Source organism: Rana temporaria, chromosome 5 (assembly GCF_905171775.1).
Source record: "Rana temporaria chromosome 5, aRanTem1.1, whole genome shotgun sequence".
NCBI lineage: Eukaryota > Metazoa > Chordata > Amphibia > Anura > Ranidae > Rana > Rana temporaria.
In genome coordinates, this window is record NC_053493.1 from 92205413 (window position 1) to 92216429 (window position 11017).

The 11017-nt window shown below is 42.6% G+C and overlaps 1 pseudogene; it reads left to right on the forward strand.

Moving 5' to 3' along the window:
• The first annotated feature begins 206 nt into the window (after positions 1–206).
• On the forward strand, positions 207–11017 carry LOC120940175 (annotated as a pseudogene).

Consider the following 11017-nt stretch of genomic DNA (forward strand, 5'->3'; position numbering starts at 1 on the left):
ATGATAGCGATCACACCTCTAAAATTTGAAAAACTTTGTTAAATTTAAATCTGAGATTCATGGTAAGTGACCCAAAAGCACATGAGTGATGAGGCAGGGCGCAGGGCCCAGGACACAGAATCAGGCATCTTCCATCACATGATGAACCTGAAGGCTTTTCATACACAGGAGGAGGAAACATTAGAACTCTGATTGCTATTACCCTCAGCTGTGATTAGTAGAGTTTAAATACCGCTGTGCTGGAAGGAGAGGAAACAATTCACTTTTTGCAATGCAGGCTGCAGTGGTGAGGGGCTGCTTGGTGCTCAGTGTCTGGCTGATCTCTGCTGCCCAGGCAGGAACATGTGAGTTTGTGTTTGAAGTGTTTTTTTTTTTTTTATTAATGGGATATGCTTATTGTTAAAGGGTCTTTCTTTTGAATTGTGTGAGGTAGTTTAAACTATAACAGAATTTCTCGGTTGACTAAAACTGACAATATATTGCTCTGGAGTTTACATCACCTATATAGTGTAATAGTGACCATGTACTATATTGGTTCTGCATAGAAAATAGTCTATTCCTGGATATGCAGCATCTTCTCTTGTGAGAGTGTGTGATGGAAATGGAGGTGATCGATAACGGGGGATATTGGTAATAACTCTAGGCTTCCCTGTAGGTAGAAATCCCTGCTTTTTATATCCCTTTCTAAATTGTAGATGGCTGTGCCTATATACTTTGTGCTAAAAGGGTCTCTATTTCAGAGAGCTGGTAATCTGTGCATCTGTTTAGGTAGGTCCTTGCGTTTTATGTGGCTTGCTAAATCCTGAAGACTGCTGATCAAGTTGTAAGGGTGTGCAGCCAACTTAACAGCACTTGCATCTGTTCTAATTCTGGTACTTTTCAAGTTAAAGGGGAGTTCCACCCAAAAGTGGAATTTCTGCTTTAAGGAATCCTAACCCCCATGACATTCCACATTTTGCATGGTGGGGGGGGGTTGTACCCAGCTCCTGCCACCTAAATAAAGTTCTCATCTTCTCCATGCCTGCAGTCTTCTGGGACATGGCATAGGTCGCAGCAGATTGCTTGGCTATTCAGGGTGCGCACCTGCCTGTGAAGCTGCAAGCCATCACAGCCCGGTGCCCATACTGGTGGAGGGGAGAGAACTGAGTCTTCGGGTGGCCGCATTGCTGGACTGTGGGACAGGTGAGTACTGTTTATTAGAAGTCAGCAGCTATTTTTTTTTTTTTTTTTTTTTTTTATGTAGCTGCTGACTTTAATGACTGGAACGCTGCTTTAAAGGGGTTGTGAAGGTACACTTTTTTTTTTTTCTAAATAGATTCCTTTACCTTAGTGCAGTCCTCCTTCACTTACCTCATCCTTCGATTTTGCTTTTAAATGTCCTTATTTCTTCTGAGAAATCCTCACTTCCTGTTCTGTCTGTAACTCCACACAGTAATGCAAGGCTTTCTCCCTGGTGTGGAGTGTCCTGCTCACCCCCTCCCTTGGACTACAGGAGAGTCAGGATGCTCTATATGTTGCAGATAGAGAAAGGAGCTGTGTGTTAGTGGGTGTCCTGACTCTCCTGTAGTCCAAGGGAGGGGGTGAAGGAGGACTGCACTAAGGTAAAGGAAGCTATTTAGGAAAAAAATTGTACCTTTACAACCCCTTTAAAGAAGTTTTAACATTTTGAGTTTGGATGCTTAAAGTGGAGGTTCACCCTATAAAAAATTTCTAACACTAGACCCAGCCCAGTTCTGCATATAAAATGACACTGACTTTTTTTTTTTTTTTTTTCTCGTAGATATCGTTTAGCCTTAGAATTCACCGCGGCTTCCGGGTAGGGAATCCCGCGGGAGTGGGCGTTCCTATTGACATGCCAATTGATTGACATGCTAAACGACGGCGCACACAGCGCGTCACGACTTCCCGAAGGAAGGTCGGCTCGGTGCTGAATAGAGCCGACCCGAGCTTCCTTCGGTAAGTCGTGATGCGATGTGTGCGCCTTCGTTTAGCATGTCAATCAATTGGCATGTCAATAGGAACGCCCACTCCCGTGGGATTCCCTACCCGGAAGCCGTGGTGAATTCTAAGGCTAAACGATATCTACGAGAAAAAAGAGTCAGTGTCATTTTATATGCAGAACTGGGCTGGATCTAGTGTTAGAAATTTTATCGGGTGAACCTCCACTTTAAGTGCTACATTTAATAGTTTTGTGCTATAAACAATAGGTGTGTGTCTTTGGGCCACCACAAGAGCATTTTGTAACTGGCAGATGTTTGGGAATTTTTTATATCGTAGTTTAAACAAGGGTCCAAAAAAAATTCAGAAAGGAAGCAAATATAAACTTTACAGCATAAGTACTAGTGCCTTTCGCCAAGTGTCTTTAATAGACTGTTTTTGCAGCTAATTTAAAATTTGGTTGCAAGTGGGCTGGGTAAACTGTTCCTCTAGAATTACATACATTCTAGTGATTCTCTAGGTCTAAGTAACTGTCCTAATAGTTTATTTCCAAAAGGTATACTAGTGACTCCTGTGGCAAATGCTTGTAATCTGGTAAGACACAACTTGTAAGGGTTGACCAATTCTTTCAGATTCACACGTTTGGTAATGCATGTCGGCATCAATCAACCTTTTTTCATGGTTTGGTCTATCATGTGCTAACATTGTATTTCCTACAGGTTTCCAAGATGTGTCAGAGTTTGGAAGGACTGGCCATGACAATCGCTTTGTACATGGTTGGTCCCCGGCCAGCAGCTCTTGGGATGACGAGCTTTATCCTGCCTGGAAATCTGGTGATCCTAGATGGGAAAACTGTTGGAGAGGTAATGTCTAAGCTGTCACCATAATTTCATTACTATTTTTACAAGCGTTCAGGTACAAAATACAATTTCTTTTTATAGTGGACCTGGCATGACATGTGTTTCTAAATGCATAAGTCTTCCAATGTGAGGACTTCAATGACTACTGCCCAAGAGGCATTACCTTATTGTCTGGGAAAGGCAAAGCCAAACCAGCCAGTCATGCCCTACTCATAACTTTGCTTTATGTATACTATACTTGTCAGAAACCTAGGTCTGTTTTTGTTTGCCTTACAATTACTAGGACTAAACTCTGGCCTCTGACTAAAGAGAGTTGGGGCTAGGACACCCTTGGGCAGTTGCGATTTTTCTTTTGGTAGACTTCTAAAGATAGACATCCATGCAGGGAAAGGCATCCAGGAAGACCCCACATCTGTATGTGTGTAGAAATGTGGTCTCCTATGGCAACAGTTTCTAACAAGGTGTAAAAGTTCCTTCACTTCCACTACTCTTCTTGTACTTCAACCCACTGAGCTCCCAGTCTCGCTAGATTCCCTGCCACTGAATCCTTTGAAGTCCTCAAATATTCACCATAGTACCTTTCTTAAGCGTCACATGGGGGGGGGGCTGCTTCTTTGCTGGGTACCTAGCTTGGCGCTCCAGATGCTTCACCCCACTGGCTTGACACACAAGACTGCTCTGCAAGCGTAACCTCTGCTGACTTGATACTTGCTAAAGTTTCCAGATTATTCACCATCCTCGGTTGGTGAGAATTCTGATATTTGCTTCAGCTACTCACTGTGGTCCCCGGTTATAAGGTGGTTGATCCTTTAGTGGCTAGAGGTTCTCCAGCCGGCAGAACTGTCCATTCTGGCTGGACTGCAAGCCCCAGCCCTGCGCTGCTCTTCTGGATAGGCCCTCAAACAGCCTAGCAGCCAGATGTGCCCTGGATAGGCCCAAACTCTGGCCTAGCGGTAAAATGCTCATAGCCATGCTGGTGGCACAGACCGCCAATCGCTTGACTCCTCCCAAATATATAGGTTCTCCCAGCAGGCCAAAGGATTTAAGAAAAGATTTACTCTTGTATTATCTAATGTTGCCAGGTACCTAGCAGGAGAAGTGCAGCAATTCTAGACTTGGGGTGAACTCAATTGATCCATAACAATGAGCCAAGGTAACAACACCTGGCAGGTGCATTTAGGAGCAACCCTGCCTAAACACCTGGGTGCTGCACAAAAGATTGGTCAAATTAATAATTAATAAGTGAAGGGTGGGCAGAGTTGAGGACTTGGTTTGTGGAAAATCTAGCAACCTTCACCATTTATGTACCAGAGCATGTCACTGACAAGTGGCCCAGTTATACCTTTTTCATTACATTGATGTCTTTGCTACTGGAATCTGCCTTGACCTAACACAGGGTTTTTGTTTTTAGGTGGCAAAGTAGTGGCACGTTTGACCAGTGACAGTCCTGCACTGATAGGGTCAAATGTTACATTTTCTGTGGCTCTGCAGTTTCCCAGATGTCAAAAGGAGACTGAAGATGGGGATATAGTCTATCAACGAGGCTGTGCTAATGGTATATAGGTGTCTGTTTCTATCCATAACTGTCGAGAGGTAGGGATGGCTGTCTTTCTCTAATCCTGCTTTATTTCAGCTTCCTTTAGTGATCAGTATGTGTATAACTGGACCAAATGGGTACAGTTCTGTAATGAAGGAAACTGCAGTTTTTCGAACCAATTTCCAGATGGAAGACCATTTCCTCACCACCATGACTGGAGACACCATAACTTCATCTACATCTTTCAAACACTGGGTTGGTATCATTCGAAGTTATTCTCTATGTAGATATCATAGAAAATGGCTGGCTGAATTATAGCTTTGACAAGTTGAGGTGTGGGGGGGGTGTCTTTTTCCTCTGAATCTGTGCAGACATTCTATTCAGGCTCCTTTCTACAGAGTAAAATAGCCAGTCACTTGGCAGGTAGTTTGTATGGGCCTTTTGTGGATATCATGCAAGTGATCACATTTGGATATGCTGTATTCATGTACAAATTGGCTTCAAAGTATTTTTTTGATACCCGAATGCTGGGGGGGGGGGGGGCTGGGAACTAGACTAAATGCTGTAGGTTTAAAATTTGATGGGTAATTTAAGAGGTTGACTTGCTTCTGAAGGTATTTTCTATATCCAGGCCAGTACTATCAGACGACTGGAAGATCTTCAGCTGTTCTCTCAATAAATACTACAAACATCACAGCTGGTGCACAGATGATGGAGGTGACTGTTTTTAGGAGAGGCAATCAAAGACATTACCCTGTTGCTAAAGCAAGTGGCCTGTACGTTGTAACAGGTAAGTGAAGATTCTGATAGAAACTTGTCTGTACATATTCTTGGTTCTGGTGACTTGGGAAATGTAGTTGTAAATATAACATGCTTTAAATTATCTGCATCCATATGGTGCATCAAAGTAGAGAACACTTTGAATCCTGTCTTTGTGGAACTTCTTCTTTTCTGTTGGCAATTCCTTCAATTTGGTATTGGTGACAACACTGCCTGCCACTATGACTGCAAGAAAGCGGACTTATAACCCCAAATGGTAATTGTCCACACTCCATTACCACCTCTGGGTTAAAGTGGTGTTGGCCATCAAATTAAACCAAAGAATTTCCAAGCTTAACTTGCCAACCAGCCTGTGACCAACTGAATTAACCTGTCTAACAGTATGCATTTAAAAACAAAGGTTTAGTAGCACACATTTTTCAAATGTATGCATAAGCTGCAGCCCCCACCAATGCATCCTGCAGACCCTGACTCTAAATTTGGGAGTCTCCACAGTGGGAGCACATGTATTCCTGCAATAGTCTGGGGGGGAGAAATGCTCAAGAATTAAAATATTCTGGGGGGAGGAAAAAATGCATGGTTCTTTCCGCAGGAAAGTAGGGGGTGGGGTCTACCAATGGGGACACTAGTTCTGGTGATTTGGGTATCCCAGTAAATTCTCTAACTTGCAAAGATCCCCCCCCCCTTTAACCAGATGGCAAAGTCTGAAAAGGGGTTCAACTCCTTGTCCTGTCCAAAATGGGTGGGAAGAGATTTTGCCTCTAGTTCTACTTAAAGATCATTTATTTTCACACCCAGTATCCATAAAGATTAGTAATCTGAGGTTTGTTGGGTATTATGTTTTGATACATGCTTGAAGGGTAGCTTTTGTGTGGAGGGGGGGTTTGCAAATATGGCATACAATTTCTACACCAGTCCTACTATAATGGTGGTATGCGCTTCAGCACTGATTTCTGTGAAATGCAATGTGGATGTTTGTGTACAGAAACGTAACTTCTTGCATGTATTGGCTCACTGTTTCTTCTCTTCAGATCAAATTCCTTTCTATGTGAACATTTCCCAGAAAAATGACAAGAATTCCTCTGACCACATCTATATCAAAGATTCTCCAATTTCATTTGATGTTAAAATCCACGATCCGAGCCACTACCTCAACAAATCCATCCTGTCTTTTAACTGGACCTATGGTGATGGCAATGGCTCTTTTGTGTCCAATAACCCAGTCTCCACTCATACTTACACCGTGCTTGGAAACTTCAGTCTGAACCTAACCATCAAAGCTGCCATTCCAGGACCCTGTGAACCTGTTACACCTACTCCCCTTCCTACAACAAGAGCACCAACTACACAGATGCCAACAACCACCACACCCCATACAACTACAAACACAACTGGTAGGTGTGTGTGGCCTATAATTGTTTTGCTTCTTAAGTGTGTTCTTATGCAACAAGGATTAAAATAACTGTTGTGTCCAAAAGGTAACATCACAGAAGTGCCACCCTTCATAACTGAGACCTTTCCACTAACTACAGAAGAACAGAATACTACTACCCATGCTATCCCCACTACCCATTCAACTGTACTGACAACTACCTCTGTACCTGGGTGCTTTATCTACAGATATGGCTACTATAACGCAAAAATTACAGTTGTAGGTAGGTGGAAAGCATTCAGAACTTTTTCATGGATTAGAATGTGGCCTAATAACTTTTTTTTTATTATTATTTAGATGGCATCCTTGGTATGAATATTATTGAAATGAACTCCATCCAAGTGCCCTCTCAGGCTGAAAATTCTGTAATTGATTTTGTGGTGTCCTGTGAGGGCAGGTAGGTGTGGGGCATTTGATGTATAGATGGGTTGAGGTGGAATTGAGCTACACTACAGTTTACAGTGTTGCATTCAATTGCAAGATAAATCTGCCCAAATTGCTTTCTTCTACTGGCATATTCCCTTGCATCAGAGCTACATGTGGAGTGACAGTGCACAGTATTGACAGCACAATTATTCTAGTTCACTGCAGGTAAACTAGGGTTGTAGTTTGGCCCCCAGGACATTTGCCTAGGCTCCCAACTTTCCCTGATTTTTAGAGGTGCTGTCCCTGATTTGGAACTATTTCCTACTTTGTCCCTCATTTTGGTCTGATCTATATAGTTGTATACAAAATGTACTACTTCTCTATCAAAGTGTTTCCCAGTGCTAAACCTTTCATCCAATTTCTAAATTGCTGCATTTGTAAAATCCAATAGAGACGAATAGTAGTGGTAAACCCTGACGGGGAGGGAGGGGAAGAGTAACAATTTATTGGTTAAATCCACAATTCTCCTTAAGGGAGGCGTGACAGGAGGCATGTCCTATGCTTGCATACTTTTGCTAATGGGTGTCCCTCGTTCCCATCTCAAAGTTGGGAGGTATGGACTCCTGTTCTTCTTCCTTGGTATTCTAATGATATGGTTTATCTCCCAGTATGCCTACAGATGCCTGCACAATTGTTTCAGATGCTTCTTGCATGATTCCTCAGGACGTGGTATGTGATCAGATTCCAGCTTCAGACCAGTGCCTATTGACCCTACGAAGAACATTTGCAGAACCAGGATCCTACTGTGTCAATATTACCCTAAGTGATGATGCAAGTCTGGCTCTTGCCAGTACCCTGGTCTATGTAGATGCAGGTAATTGTAACATGGTGTGTGTAATCTTAAAACTGGAGGGGGGGGGGGGGGCCACTATTGACCTTGCTGTGTAGAGGGGTTTGTTGGTGAAGCCTTGCAGACAGTACTGGAGCACACTGACTAGTGTTATGCAGGAAAATGTGGCTAATTGGTAGCTAGAGATGCATTAAGGGCCCAATGAAGGCAGTAAGACTTAAAGCGGAGTTCCGGACACAATTTCACTTTTTAAATCTAAATACCCCTGTAATACACAAGCTTAATGTATTCTAGTAAAGTTAGTCTGTAAACTAAGGTCCGTTTTGTTAGGTTGTTACAGCATTTAGACACTTTATAAAATAGAAATTGACTGGGGCCATCTTAAGTGTGTGCATCATGAAGCCAGACTGTATGACTTCCTGGATTTCAGCCTTGCAAATCTTGCACATGCTCAGTGCTGCACAAGCAGTGTCAGATCAGGTTTCAGCACCTGTGCTGTCCAAGTCACATGATTCTTTGAGACTGGGGAGTGCACAGACTCCTGGAAAGTTACACCCACTACATTCCCAGGAGTCTGTGCGGTGTAGGTTAGGAAGCATTAAGCACCTAGGTGCAGGAAGTGGGGAAGATTAACTATTCTGCCTAGCAACAACACTTTAAAGGCATCTAAAAAAAAAAAAAAAATTCATAAAGGGCTAATGACATTTTTTTAAAACTACTGATGTTATATTTATGGGTGGAACTCCACTTTAAAAAGAGAAAAAAGGAGCTTGAGTGTATTTGCAAGCGAGACCAGTTGGGTGAAGAATAGGCTTGTGCATTTTACCAAGGCAGCTAAATGACTTTGCATGGACACTCATTATGCATTTGTTTCTAGTATGCTATAGTGCAGGTACTTTAACAAATGGTAATGTGTTTTGGAATAATGTTTTAACTGGGGATGAGCTTCAGCGTGTTCGCAGAGCCCACCAGGAAGTTGGCACTGCGCTAATCGCTGGCATTTAGACATTTCCCGCTGTCTGCAGCTGCACATTGGGACAATGTTTCGCTGCCTGTGATTAGCACAGCGCTGACTTCCTGGCAGGCTCTGCATGTGGGCACTGAACACGCTGGAGCTCATCCTTGATTTTAACATGTCCCAAGACCTGAATCGGAACTGCATGTTTTGGCTAGTTCACACCAGTAATCTTTAGCGCCAGAACACTGGCCATTATGAAGTGTTAAAATACCTTCCCAAGTTCAAATCTGCTACTTTACAGCTGTAGTCACAAGGATTGTGAAAGTGCATGCACACAGGTAGCTTTGTGGCACCTTACTCCCTAGACATGTGAAAGGCGATGTATATGACCCAATACTGCAGTCACAGCAGGACCAAGGATACAGCGCCATGGCAAGCACTACCTTGCATAAATCAGGAGGACAAGCTAGCAATGCTATATAGGTATTTAAGACTAGAAAATCCTACTTGTGCCTTGAGGGATAAGCCTAAAGCTCTTTCTCTTCTAGGATCTGGAACAAAAACAACCTCTGTAGTCCTGGCTATATTTGGATTGGTGGTCCTTGTTGCAGCAGTGGCTGGTGTTCTTCTGTACAGGTGAGTGCTTCAGCTCTGTTTGAACTATTAAAAAAAAAAAAAAAAGACTTGATGGCATAGCTTACCTTCTTGAGATAACACAATGGACTTGTTTCTGTAACTACTTCAAAATGTAAGACTAGCTGATCTTTAGAAAGGCATTGGCTTTCCCTTCCTAGTTTAATCTGGTACTAAATCTGCACTACCCACCTGACTCTTGGCAAACATGCCATATTTGCTCCTTTTACCTAATCTTATCAGCCAGATCGTCTGCCAATAACAGCAGTTCAGTCTAAAATGACTGGCCACTGCCATCTCTTGTCTAGGCTCAATACTCTGGGCTGTGCGCCTTAGGATTATACAGCAAGTATCTTTACTCAACACTAGCCTTTACTTCAAATGTGTGGTGCTAGCCTCGCCAGTGGCATACAAAATATGTTAAGCCTTAATTTATTCATTGTGCATTAACTCACAGGTGTTAGTGTAGCCTTTCACACTGGACAGACTGTCACCTGGGTCTGCAGACCTTGGACCCCCTGATGCCACTCTAAGCTGTAAAAAATTGGAGCCTAAACTAGAGCTTACCTTAACCACTTAATGGCCAAGCCTCTTTCTGACACTTGTTTACAATATAAAACAGTTTTTTTTTTTTTTTGCTTTTTTTTTAGAAAATTACTTGGAGCCCCCAAACATTGAATTGGGGGGGGGGGGGGTGTTTTACTTTACATTATAAAATAAAATTGGGCTTTTTTTTTTTTTTTTGTGAAAAGATAACGCTGTGTAAATACCCAACAAGTCACACTTCAAAGTTGTACCTGCCCGTGGAATGGCAAACTTTTTTACCCGTAATTTCCATAGGCGACTTAAAAAATATTCTACAGGTTGATAGTTACAGAGGAGGTCTAGAATTGCTCTCGCTCTACCATCGGTGATGCCTCACATGTGTGGTTTGAAAACGGTTTTCATACATGGGCACTGCTCACGTATGCATTCGCTTCTGCACACTGACTTTTTTATTTAAAACTTTTTTATTTTTATTACAAGGAATGTAAACATCCCTTGTAATATATAAAAAGCATGACAGAATCTCTTAAATATGAGATCTGGTGTCAAAAGACCTCAGATCTAATATTTACACTAAGATGCAATGCTTCTGCCCTGCTATAGTATGAAGCTGGGTGGGGGCAATTTGCCCCCCTTGCGCGTCTCCATACCCAGCAGAAGGACCCCAATTGGCGATGCCAACTGCTCTGGCGGGAGGGGTCCCCCCTCTCCTGGCGACTCTGCCGCAGGCCACTTTTATTGGAAACTTCAGGTACACTTGATGGTAATCTTTACAGATTTTCTGATCATGGTATGGGAGAAAATAAGAATTGCATGGTCACTTGCAGCTTTTAAACCAACTGAACTTTTATCTTTTAGGAAATACAAGGAGTACAAGCCCATCAGGAATGCAACAGATGGAAGCGGTGGCAGTCAGATCAGTGTGTACTTCAGACAAGTCAAAGATGCCTTGCTTCATGGAAACCACAATGAGTATGATCCACTGCTGAAAAACAAATCTGGAATAATCTAGTAATTTACTGCAATGCCCTTGCACTGTTTAAACTTGCATGATCTTGGATACTGACTGTAATGGTTTGTTAGATGGGGTATAATAAAATATGCTCCCTCCTTTAAA